Raw genomic sequence first — 10,989 nt, 5'->3', positions numbered from 1 at the left:
ATATATATATATATATATATTGTAAAACATTTATATTTTTATTTATATATTTTATTTATTTAAAAATATTTTAATTTATATATTTTATTTTTGTTTTCTTCATATTCAAGGATAATTTAGTAATCAGACAACATTCAAATAATGTTACAGATGTGAAAGTTGAACTGATATGATATTATTTCTCTTCATGTGACATTAAAGGCTCTTTGTAACTTTAATGATCTTGTAGTGCCCATCAAAACTTTTTTTAATGTAATTCCTCAGGTGACGTTGGAGAAAGTCCTGGGAATCACTTCCGCTGGGAATCGTGCTTTGGCGTGTGACCCACATTCAGGACTGGTTGCCTACCCAGCCGGGTAAGTAACTCAGCTGCACACAATAAGACAAGTTTTTAAAGATATTTTTGTGATACTTGCCTGAATAACCCGGTGAATGTAGTCAATGGAATGATGATCTATGATGGTGAGTCAGATCTCATTTTGGAGGTAGTCACAAAAGGTGGTTAGTTTTGTAGCACATTGCTAAAAACAGAGCTTGGTGACTCACATGAATATCCTTGTTCAGCATAAGTGATGCAGGAAATTCCTATTGGCAAAAGAAACCACAGAGAGGAAAAGAGGACAGTTAAGAGTCTGATAACAGATGAGTGATCTCAGAAGGAAATTAGGTGTGGTACAAACAGGAAATGCAGGATCTGAAAGAGCATTTTGAGTGTGTGCTTCAGACACGGCCTATAAACTCCTGAGAGTTAGTCTAGCGTTTTACAGAGACAATTTGACTCTCAACACATCCTGTATGCTTGGTTCTCTCTCCAAAGCATGAATACAGCTTGATTTAAATATTTGTGCCATCCAAATGGATTGAATTAGGGCAGTGGCGTAGAATAAAAATTGCTTTGGCTATTTTATCTCTGGAAAAGTGCACCTGGTCTTGTGATTTTATAGTAGAACACATTATTCCAATCACAAAGTTGTATGTTTTTTTTTTTTTCTTTTTTTTTCCCAGACTTGCACAATAGCAATACCACAGTATTCTTTGAATTACTTTGGAGCACCATGGATCATCATAAGTGCTATTATACATTCTGATACCATCACTGTATACTTCCAGGGTATTTTTTTGTATGTCACATCACTTTTTTTTTCGGATTTCTTCTTCAGACTTTAGAAAGATTATTATTTATTTCACTTTTCATAGATTAAATGAAATGGATTACAGTGTTACTCTACAAAGCTATAGTCAGTGGGACTCCAGCAGTGCTGTCCATGTATATAAAGGCAAAAAACCTTCCTCTACTCATCACATGGTGCTTGTAATCTGATTAACGAGTTAATCTCGAGTTCTCTGAACTAAATTCCTAACTCTCGGTTGCCATAACATGTCATCCTCCTAATGAAGAGGAGAGGTTTGAAAATCAAGTCATAAATGTACTGTATATGTGTACAATACTGTTCTAAGGATTGGGGTCAGTAAAGTTATTAATACTTTTATTCAGCAAAGATGCTTTAACTTGATCACTAGTGACAGTAAAGACATTTATAGTCAACAATTCTGTGTTTTTCTGTCAATATGGGGTGCTGTGTGTACATTAATGAGGAAAAAAAATTAACTTAAATGATTTTAGCAAATGGCTGCAATATAACAAAGAGTGAAAAATTTAAGGGGGTCTGAATACTTTCCGTACCCACTGTATTTCAAATAAATGCTGTTTTTTTTAAACTTTCTATTCTTTAAAGAATCCTGGAAAAATGCATCTTGGTTTCCACAAAAATATTAAGCAGCACAACTGTTTTCAACATTGATATTAATAAGAAATGTTTCTTGAGCAGCAAATCAGCATATTAGAATGATTTCTGAAAGATCACGTGACACTGAAGACTGGAGTAATGATGCTGAAAATTCAGCTTTGCATCACAGGAATAAATTACATTTTAAAATATATTATAATAGAAAACAAGACTGTCAGGATAGTTGATTGTTCAGCTGATGAAACATTGAAAATGCATGCTTAAAAAAACATAACTTATAAAAAGTTAAACATGACCTGGCTAGAACGTAGTATTACGTATTGAACAAATCTGCAATCTGTTGACTGCAGTATAGGAAAGTAGAAGTGTTCTTTTTATTTTTAAGGCTCACACAGCTTCCATAACAAACCTCACCCTATGCTAAGTCAGCAGTTTGATTGAGCCAAGCGAGCATTTGGTGCAGATGTCTTGGCTTGCTATAGGTAGGAAAATTAGCGCAGGCTTATGCAGCTGTCACAGATCCACTGACAGACCCCACATGTCTATGAGATACCGAGCCAGTTCTTTGCGAGGGCCGTGAAATGCATTTTCTTGTTTGAATAATACTGTGCCGATGCTGTAAACAAATGTGAGGTTATCTGAGGTACTGTAGTTTCAATTAAGTGTGTGTACACATATATTTTTATGCATGCACTGTAAATGTAAAGGAACCAAGTCTGCATTGTTGTAGTCATAGTCCTCCACAAAGCAGATGTTCCCCAGCAGTGTGTTGTCCTGCAAGTTTATTAGATTTATTAGATCATACCTTTAAGACTAATGCGAGGTCAAAGTGCATTCAAAGCTTCCGAGATTAAATCAAATCTTGGATTATTATTATTCGAATGAAATACGCATGTTAATTCAGGTCTAAAAGAGCAGTTAACTCCTTCTGGACTGTAGTGTATTAATTAAAGATGAGGCTATCTGCAGGAAGTTGTCCTGTTTTCATGAATTGTACCTAAATGAGTACATTTGCACTAGACTGGTTTAAGTACACTCTGGTTCTATCTGCATGATCTCAGTATGCGCTACAGCTTTTGTAGTGAATATTCACACTGGTAAATTTTGACAGATGGGCTGATTTTATTTTTCATCAGATGAGAGAAACTTGCTGGCCAGTATGATATAAGATTTGGGTCACACGTGCAAAACTGCTGTAGCTACACATATTTGGTGCCACAAAGCTTGTTTGTTAATAAATGCCACGAGTTTGTTTTTCTTTTAGTTTTTATTATAGTATTTTATTATTTTATAATTATTTGGTGTGAATAGATCATCCGCCAGTAATGCATTTTGCTGTTTTGTTTTTAACCTTCATATTAAAACATACAATTCTGTCATTTCCTGTCGTTTTGCATTCCTGTTCTGAAAATTAATTTTAAACACAGAATATATAACTGGAGAATAAGGAGTGCAAAATGATAGGAAAAAGACTGTCAGTATATTTTATATTTGCGTGCACTAACAAATATATTTCAGTTGGACTATATAAATAATTCAGCTTTGCCATCACAGGAATAAAATTACATTTTAAAATATATTAAAATAGAAAACAATTATTTTAAATTGTAATAATATTTCACAATATTGTTGTTTTTACTGCATTTTTGATCAAGTAAATGCAGACTTGGTGAGCTTAAGAAACTTTCTTTTCAAAAACATTAAAATATCTTAATTAATGCTTTCAATAAAATTAAAAAATCTTAATTATTAACTTTATATATTACATATTACCTGAGTACTGTTCTTGATGAGACCAGAAAAGTGTTTTAAGAAAGTAAATGGTGTCATTTTTGATTTTATGTTACACAAAATAATGTTCTTTTTAGCAACGTCATATGACCCCTTTAACATGACCTTGCCGTTGAGCGAAACATATCATGCCCCTTTTCAAACACCCTGTCATGATTCTCACAATGTTTTACAATGTTTTTCCTATTTGTCTTGAGGAGAAATACTGTAAAACTCCATATTAGGCAATGTTGTACAGTACAGTGTCAGTGTTATCCTGAGGGGTGAATACTTTGTGTGGTTTAGGACAGAGTCTTCCGCAAAGACAGGAAAAACCAGAAGAACCAGATGCAGACAGGAAAAGCTGAGTGACGCATGCCGTTTTGATTTCTTAGCATTTTTCTTGTAGATCCAGAGGAAGTTATGGTTGCACCTGTTGTTTTAAGCATGCGTTGAAATGTTCTCAGTATAGCTCTCATTGCTGTGAATTTGCAGGCACAAGCAAAAAAAAACAAATGACGTGCATCCATTACAATCATATTTATGCATGGAACACACGTACTGAAGTAAACGGATCAATTTATTGCAAATCTACAAGGTCATTTATAATAATAAGGCACCCTTAGCTAGTTTATCCATTTCTGCACTCAGGAACATCAGCGAACTGTATTCGAGCATTTGAATGATGAATGAGTTCTGGTGTAATGCGGCGGTCACTGTAGAATAGATATGAGCGTAATGAATAAGCGGCCCTCTGTGTTAATCAAAGATGCATGAAAATGTGTGTCAGAGGCTCCCGTGCCCTTGTGCGCTGCGGTAAAGTGGGTCAGTAGAGCTGAACGGACCAATGCGACGAGGAGAAATGAAAGAGAAGGGGATGACGGATGGGAGGAAAGGGTGACATGGGCAGAGTGAAAAAATAAAGGAAGATTGTAGCAGTAGAGGTTGATTTAGCATTGCTGTGGTGTGTGTGGCCGTTCTCTCTGCTGCATTGCAGTATTCAGTGCTCGTGAGGCTCTCCGGCTCCACACACACACTCCCTAATGACATCTCACACTAACACACATACGCTCCGAGAGCAGAGCCGCAATCTAAAGACCCGTGGGAATACAAAACAAGTAGAAGCCACTCATGCTGGAGATCATGTTAGGATAGATTAAAATTTTTATCATTTTTATTCTGACTCTGCAGTCATGTACTTGAAAAAGGCTTTGTGGACAATAATTGAAAATCATAGTTGTGTTGTACAAGCAGTTGGCTACTTGTAAAAATGTATAGATCAGTTTAACTCACTTGAAGGTCACTGCGGAAGGATGTTTTTTGCAGGGCCGGTCTGTACGAAAGCAGTGGAATCCCTTTACTAGCATCCTCTTCCACAAGTACATGGTTAGTGATGTACTGCATAAAGATGATGGTCACTTAAAGGAGTAATGTTGCCATCTGTGATCCAGGATGACAGTTTCTTACCAAAACTAATTTTCACAGGTTGAGAATTAAACAAGACAAAAGAAGCAATATTTCAAATAAAAGTTTACCACAACAAACATGAAGAAATATTTCTCATCTTAAAATTAAATGTTTTACCCTTCTCTTTTCCTTACAATGAAAGCAGACTGTAAGTGGGTCAAAGACATTAAGATGTCCGCATCAAAAGAAATTTACAAAAGTGATTTTATGCCCATAGAAAGCACATTAAATGTAAGTAAAGTGTCTACTTCTTAAGGTTTCAAATAAGTTTTTGGAGAATAAAATGTTCAAATTTGGTTGAAATAATGTTACATTGTCATTCAGTGTAACACAATATTTATGTAAAAATTCAAACAACATGCTTATTCTGACGTGTACATATTAAAATATATATATAAAAATAAGGGAGCATATAAAATTTTATTGGGTTTTAAATGAGTAAAAAATTCTTACTGACAAATGGGCAAAACCTCGGATAGTGGCAAATTTAAAAAATATAAAATAACAACTAATTAGTATTTGGGGTGAAAGTAATTCGTTTTTTAATATGTCATAAATTGATTTTTGTTATAAATATGCCTGACAAGATTGTTACACTGAATGACATTTTAGTGGGTGTCTTCTGAAAATCAGGGAAAAATGTATGATATTTAGTTTTTGGTCAGAAAAACAAAAATACAATTACATGAAACAGAAAACTTTTTAATTAAATTTTTTTATTTTTGGAAAAACAACAACAATTTAAAGCAGTATTGTTTTTATGCTTAAACCCTTTTTCGTCTTTGACCCAAGTATATTTTATATTTGCATGCACCAGCTGCATCTGACTATATAAATAGATAAAACAAAACTGACATTATATACTTGTCATAAGTTTGGTTTAAGTTTTTTTTTTATGTTTATGTAAGAAGTTTCTTATGCTAATGTTTCTTATGCAGTAATATTGTAAAATATTATTACAATTTCAAAGAACATTTTTATATAATTTATTCTGTGATGCAAAGCTGAATTTTCAGCATCATTACTCCAGTCTTCAGTGTCACATGATCTTTCAGAAATCATTCTAATATGCTGATTTGCTGCTCAAGAAACATTTCCTATTATTGTTGAAAGCAGTTTTTTTCTGTTTAATATTTTTGTGGAAACTTTGTGGAAATTACAGTTCAGAAATTTGGGGTAAGTAATTTGGAGTACTTTTCAGCAAGGACATGTTAAGACATTTATAATATAATATAATATTTATAATATGGTATAATGTATAACAAAAGATTTATATTTCAAATAAAAGCTGTTCCTTTGCACTTTCTATTCAATAAAGAATCCTGAAAAAACAACTGTTTTCAACATTGATAATAATAAAACCATTATTAATAATTGAGCACCAATAATTGATAATAACTGAGCACCAAGTAATATTATTTTATGATATTACTGTTTTTATTATTTTTGATCAAGTAAATGCAGTCTTGGTGAGCATAAGTGACTTATTTCAAAAACATTAAAAAATCTTAATTTTTCCAAACTTTTGACCAGTGTTGTGTGTCAGTATGTAAAATGTATAAAATCATAGTTTTTATCTTTTTATTTTTTAAAATCTATAGAAACCTGTTTGAAAACATTATTCATTTATTTATTTTATTTATCCTTATGTTTGCAATTGCGTTTGGTGACGATAGTGGCACAGAGCAGATAAGCAGGAAGGTTGCCCAAGCACAGCATAGTAGCAGGTCATCCCTACAGTGCATAATCCTCTGCCATCTGAAAGTGTGCTGACTGCTGGGCCCAGACGCACAGGATTAGGGCATCCTCGTCACCATCTGTCTGAAGCAGAGGAGCGAACAGGCCTGGATCAATGGGGAGGTCCTGCTAATAGCCAGACTTACAGCTGGGCTCGGTCTTGGAAAGCAATACTCCTGGAAGTCTTTGATTGTGATGGGGAGTGATGCCTGTGTGTGCGCCTCACCACCTGTCTGTGTTTTATCCCACTCACCAGATGGAGGAAGACTACAACTGTCCTCATTTATTGGCCACAACATTTGATCTGCCTCGTCTTGAACTCTTGTGCACACACACACACACAGAGACGCACACAAAACTGTCTACACCCAGAACAGTTGTGAAACCTGAGAGACCATAACACGAGCTGTTTGTGATATGGTTATCTTTAGCCTTTGCCATACATCAGCTTTGTAGAGGAGAAACAATAATGTACAGTATGTGGAAAATAATGTGTTTTTTTAACCTTAAACCGCATAAACACATTTCATTACACCAAATACACAAAATAATGTTCTTTTTAGCAGCATCATATGACCCCTTTAAGTACTTTCTAGAATGAATGGACAGTTTCTCACTGTTTTGTATCACACTTGATGATGTTCATAGTAACGCTGACTCAAATATTTAATCAGCACACAAGAACCTGTTGCTTCGGTCTAATCATTGGTAGCAGTCCACTTTTAACTGGAATGCTAGTTAGCAATGCTTGCTAATTACTGTGGCTCTTAGTTAAGGTTAGAGATTTTAACAAACTCTTAATCCTAAGTATTAAACTTAACGTACTGTAACTTGTTTCATATTATTTTGTGATCAGACCATTTTTGTCGGTGGACAACAAAATGGGTGAAAAAAATTCACAGATTTTGCCATGAAGAAGGGCACTCAAGTCATATCTAGAGACCAACAGCCATTTTCTTATTTTCTAACTTGAGAATGAAGTTAAGAATATTTTGTATTCCCAAAAAAATTCCTTAAAGGAATAGTTCACCCAAAAATGAAAACTTGCCCTAAGGACATCCAAGATGTAGTTTCCTTGTTGAAACCGATTTGGATGTAAATGTAGCGTTCCATCACTTGCTCACCAGTGGATCGTCTGCAGTGAAAGAACCTGTTGCTTCGGTCTAATCATTGGTAGCAGTCCACTTTTAACTGGAATGCTAGTTAGCAATGCTTGCTAATTACTGTGGCTCTTAGTTAAGGTTAGAGATTTTAACAAACTCTTAATCCTAAGTATTAAACTTAACGTACTGTAACTTGTTTCATATTATTTTGTGATCAGACCATTTTTGTCGGTGGACAACAAAATGGGTGAAAAAAATTCACAGATTTTGCCATGAAGAAGGGCACTCAAGTCATATCTAGAGACCAACAGCCATTTTCTTATTTTCTAACTTGAGAATGAAGTTAAGAATATTTTGTATTCCCAAAAAAATTCCTTAAAGGAATAGTTCACCCAAAAATGAAAACTTGCCCTAAGGACATCCAAGATGTAGTTTCCTTGTTGAAACCGATTTGGATGTAAATGTAGCGTTCCATCACTTGCTCACCAGTGGATCGTCTGCAGTGAATGGGTGCCGTCAGAATGAGAATCCAAACAGCTGATAAAAACCTCGCAATAATCCACAAGTAATGCACATGACTCCAGCCCTTCAATTACGTAGGGCCCTATGATTTCTGCGATGCAGAAAACGTGGATGGAATTGCGGAATCCAGTCATAAAAATGGTATTTACTGTATAATGCGGAATGTCACCTAATTGGCCAAATTTTAGATGAATAAATCAAAAGTAGGTCAGTACACTTACATCAAAATGCAATATGGACTAGGACTAGTATCTGTGAATATTAAGCTGCAAAAATAGTATTTAAATATGAATCTACATGTTCTGCGTGTCTCTGTGTGTATGCATGGCACAGATGCGCGGTTTCTTCAGCCTCTGCCGCCTCAATATAGGAGTACATGAACACATAAACAATCTCTAGAACTGCTCTGAGTCACTTCATGAGCATTTTACAGTTTGCTTTGAGAAAAACTATCGTCATATCATGTACAAACAGAAACTTAAACGTCTTCACAGCAACCTGTCAAAATAAAAGTTTGGTTTAACTTGAAGAAACTGTGACAGAAATATATTACTTAATGTAATGATAGTACTACTACTAATAATACAATTATTATTAAAACATAATTTTTTCAGGAATATTTACCAGAAAATGTGTTTACAAGAAAAATGTAAATACACAACACAGTATTTCTGAGAAAAAAAAAGAAAGAAAGAAAATAATAATAAATAATAAAAACATTTTTATAAATCGATGAATTAGAGATGCTTTTGTTTATTACAATTTAATGGAACCATTAAATTGGAATCCAGAAAATTAATGGAAAACACAGAATTTGGTAAAAAAAAAAAAAAAAAAAAAACTGAATTTGAAAAAACAATTGCTGTTAAATTGTGAAAGTTTCATGATTTCAATTAATTAGATGTGCTTTTTTTATTAATATATTTTTTTAACTATTAAAATAGATTCTAGAAAAATTTTAAAGGAAAAAATGGAATCCAGAAAAATTAAAGTGGAAAAAATGGAATTTGCAAAAAAATACAACTGAATTAGGTAAAAACGGATTTCATAGGGCCCTAATTAAGGTCTGGTGAAGTGAAAAGCTGCATGTTTGTAAGAAACAAATGCATTAAGACATTTTTAACTTCAAATTGTTGCTTCTGGCTAAAGAAAAAGAAACATTTGAGAAATATCTTAAGAATTTCACTTATGAAATTCTTCATGCCAACCTGACAGCAACTTTGAATACTGACTAACTGTTTTGGATGTCCATATGTACTTTGCATTTTACATTTAACAAGCTGCTATCAAAATGTAATGTCACTGTATCTGTTTATAATAGTCTGGTTATGGAGATAGGGAGAACTTTAGAGTGTTTGGTGGCCTAAAATCATTGGAGCATGTAGTCATTTGCTTGATCTGTGCACTACTACACTCCACTTGGCTTATTCGATTCCCTGCTAAGTGAGATAATGAGCTGGATCAGCTTTTTCCGTTTTGCAAGAAGCACATGATGGCACATGTGGGCCCTGCAGAGTTTCACAACAACAGCCAATATATTCACATGCAAGAGCCATGGTCATTACTTGATAACTTGTTTTACGCAGAATCTCATGGTTCATATTAACTTCCTCATTGCCGAGCTTTTCTCATAAAGTTCTCATGTTTGAAATGGTACAATGACATTCATATGATATCAGTCAAAATATGCAGATTTTCATAGAAATTTGAGTTTAGCTCTGGGCTGAAACTGTATAGTGAATAATCTACTTTAAATAACTTTCTCTGTGAGAAAGTGTTCATGTTAGAGTAACTTGAATCATCTCGTTGGCTCTGCGCGGTCAGTCTTTAGTCATACTCGAGTAGATCTGTGAGAGTTTGGGCATTCTGCCCTCATTTCTCCTCTAGCTCTGCTCACCGGAGAGAAACGGCATTATTATCCAGTTCAAACCTAAAGCAGAGGTTTCTCTTCCATACTGAGAGAACAGGCTTCTGGGAGGAGATCTGGAGGAGAGTCTGTGTTGAAATGCCAGAGGGAACATGCATCTTTTATTACCAACAAAAAAATATTGAGTAACACAAAAACTGGTTTAATTTCAGTTGTTGATTCTGGTGGTGGAATGTTTATCTCAATGCTCATAGAGTAAAATGTGAGTCCTTTCAAAGATCTACACTGATTGTTTTCAGGTTAAAGTCCCCATGAAATCAAAATTAAAGTTTTTTTGGGTCTTAGTATCAATAAGTTAGTCTTAAGGTTATCTATAAGGCAGTGTGCTCCAAAACAGTGACAAAATTCGCATTTATAAGATATAAGCATTCAAAGCTTGCAGTTTGTCACTTCCGCCAAAACGGCTCGATTTTTTTGACATCACATCATACTTCATCCTCTCATCAAATCTTCTGACCAATCAAATGCTCTCTAGAATCCGAAGCGCCCGCCCCCTACACTATAAATAGGTGACTAAGATCGGCGACTAAGATCGGTCGCTTGTTCACAGTGTAGAATTTCCTGTACGGTGAATGGCTCGAAGTGCACAATGTAGGTGATAGGGAACAATTGAGACAGTGTATATATGCTTTCGATTGGTGCAAATGAGGTCTGGTTTCACGCGAACCGCGGCAGCTCACACAGTCTGATCCGGACTTTGGCTCCGGTCCAGAGA

Source organism: Sinocyclocheilus rhinocerous, unplaced genomic scaffold, assembly GCF_001515625.1.
Source record: "Sinocyclocheilus rhinocerous isolate Xijiao unplaced genomic scaffold, SAMN03320098_v1.1 scaffold1004, whole genome shotgun sequence".
In the NCBI taxonomy this organism is placed as follows: domain Eukaryota; kingdom Metazoa; phylum Chordata; class Actinopteri; order Cypriniformes; family Cyprinidae; genus Sinocyclocheilus; species Sinocyclocheilus rhinocerous.
Note: the sequence above shows the minus strand (reverse complement) of the source record.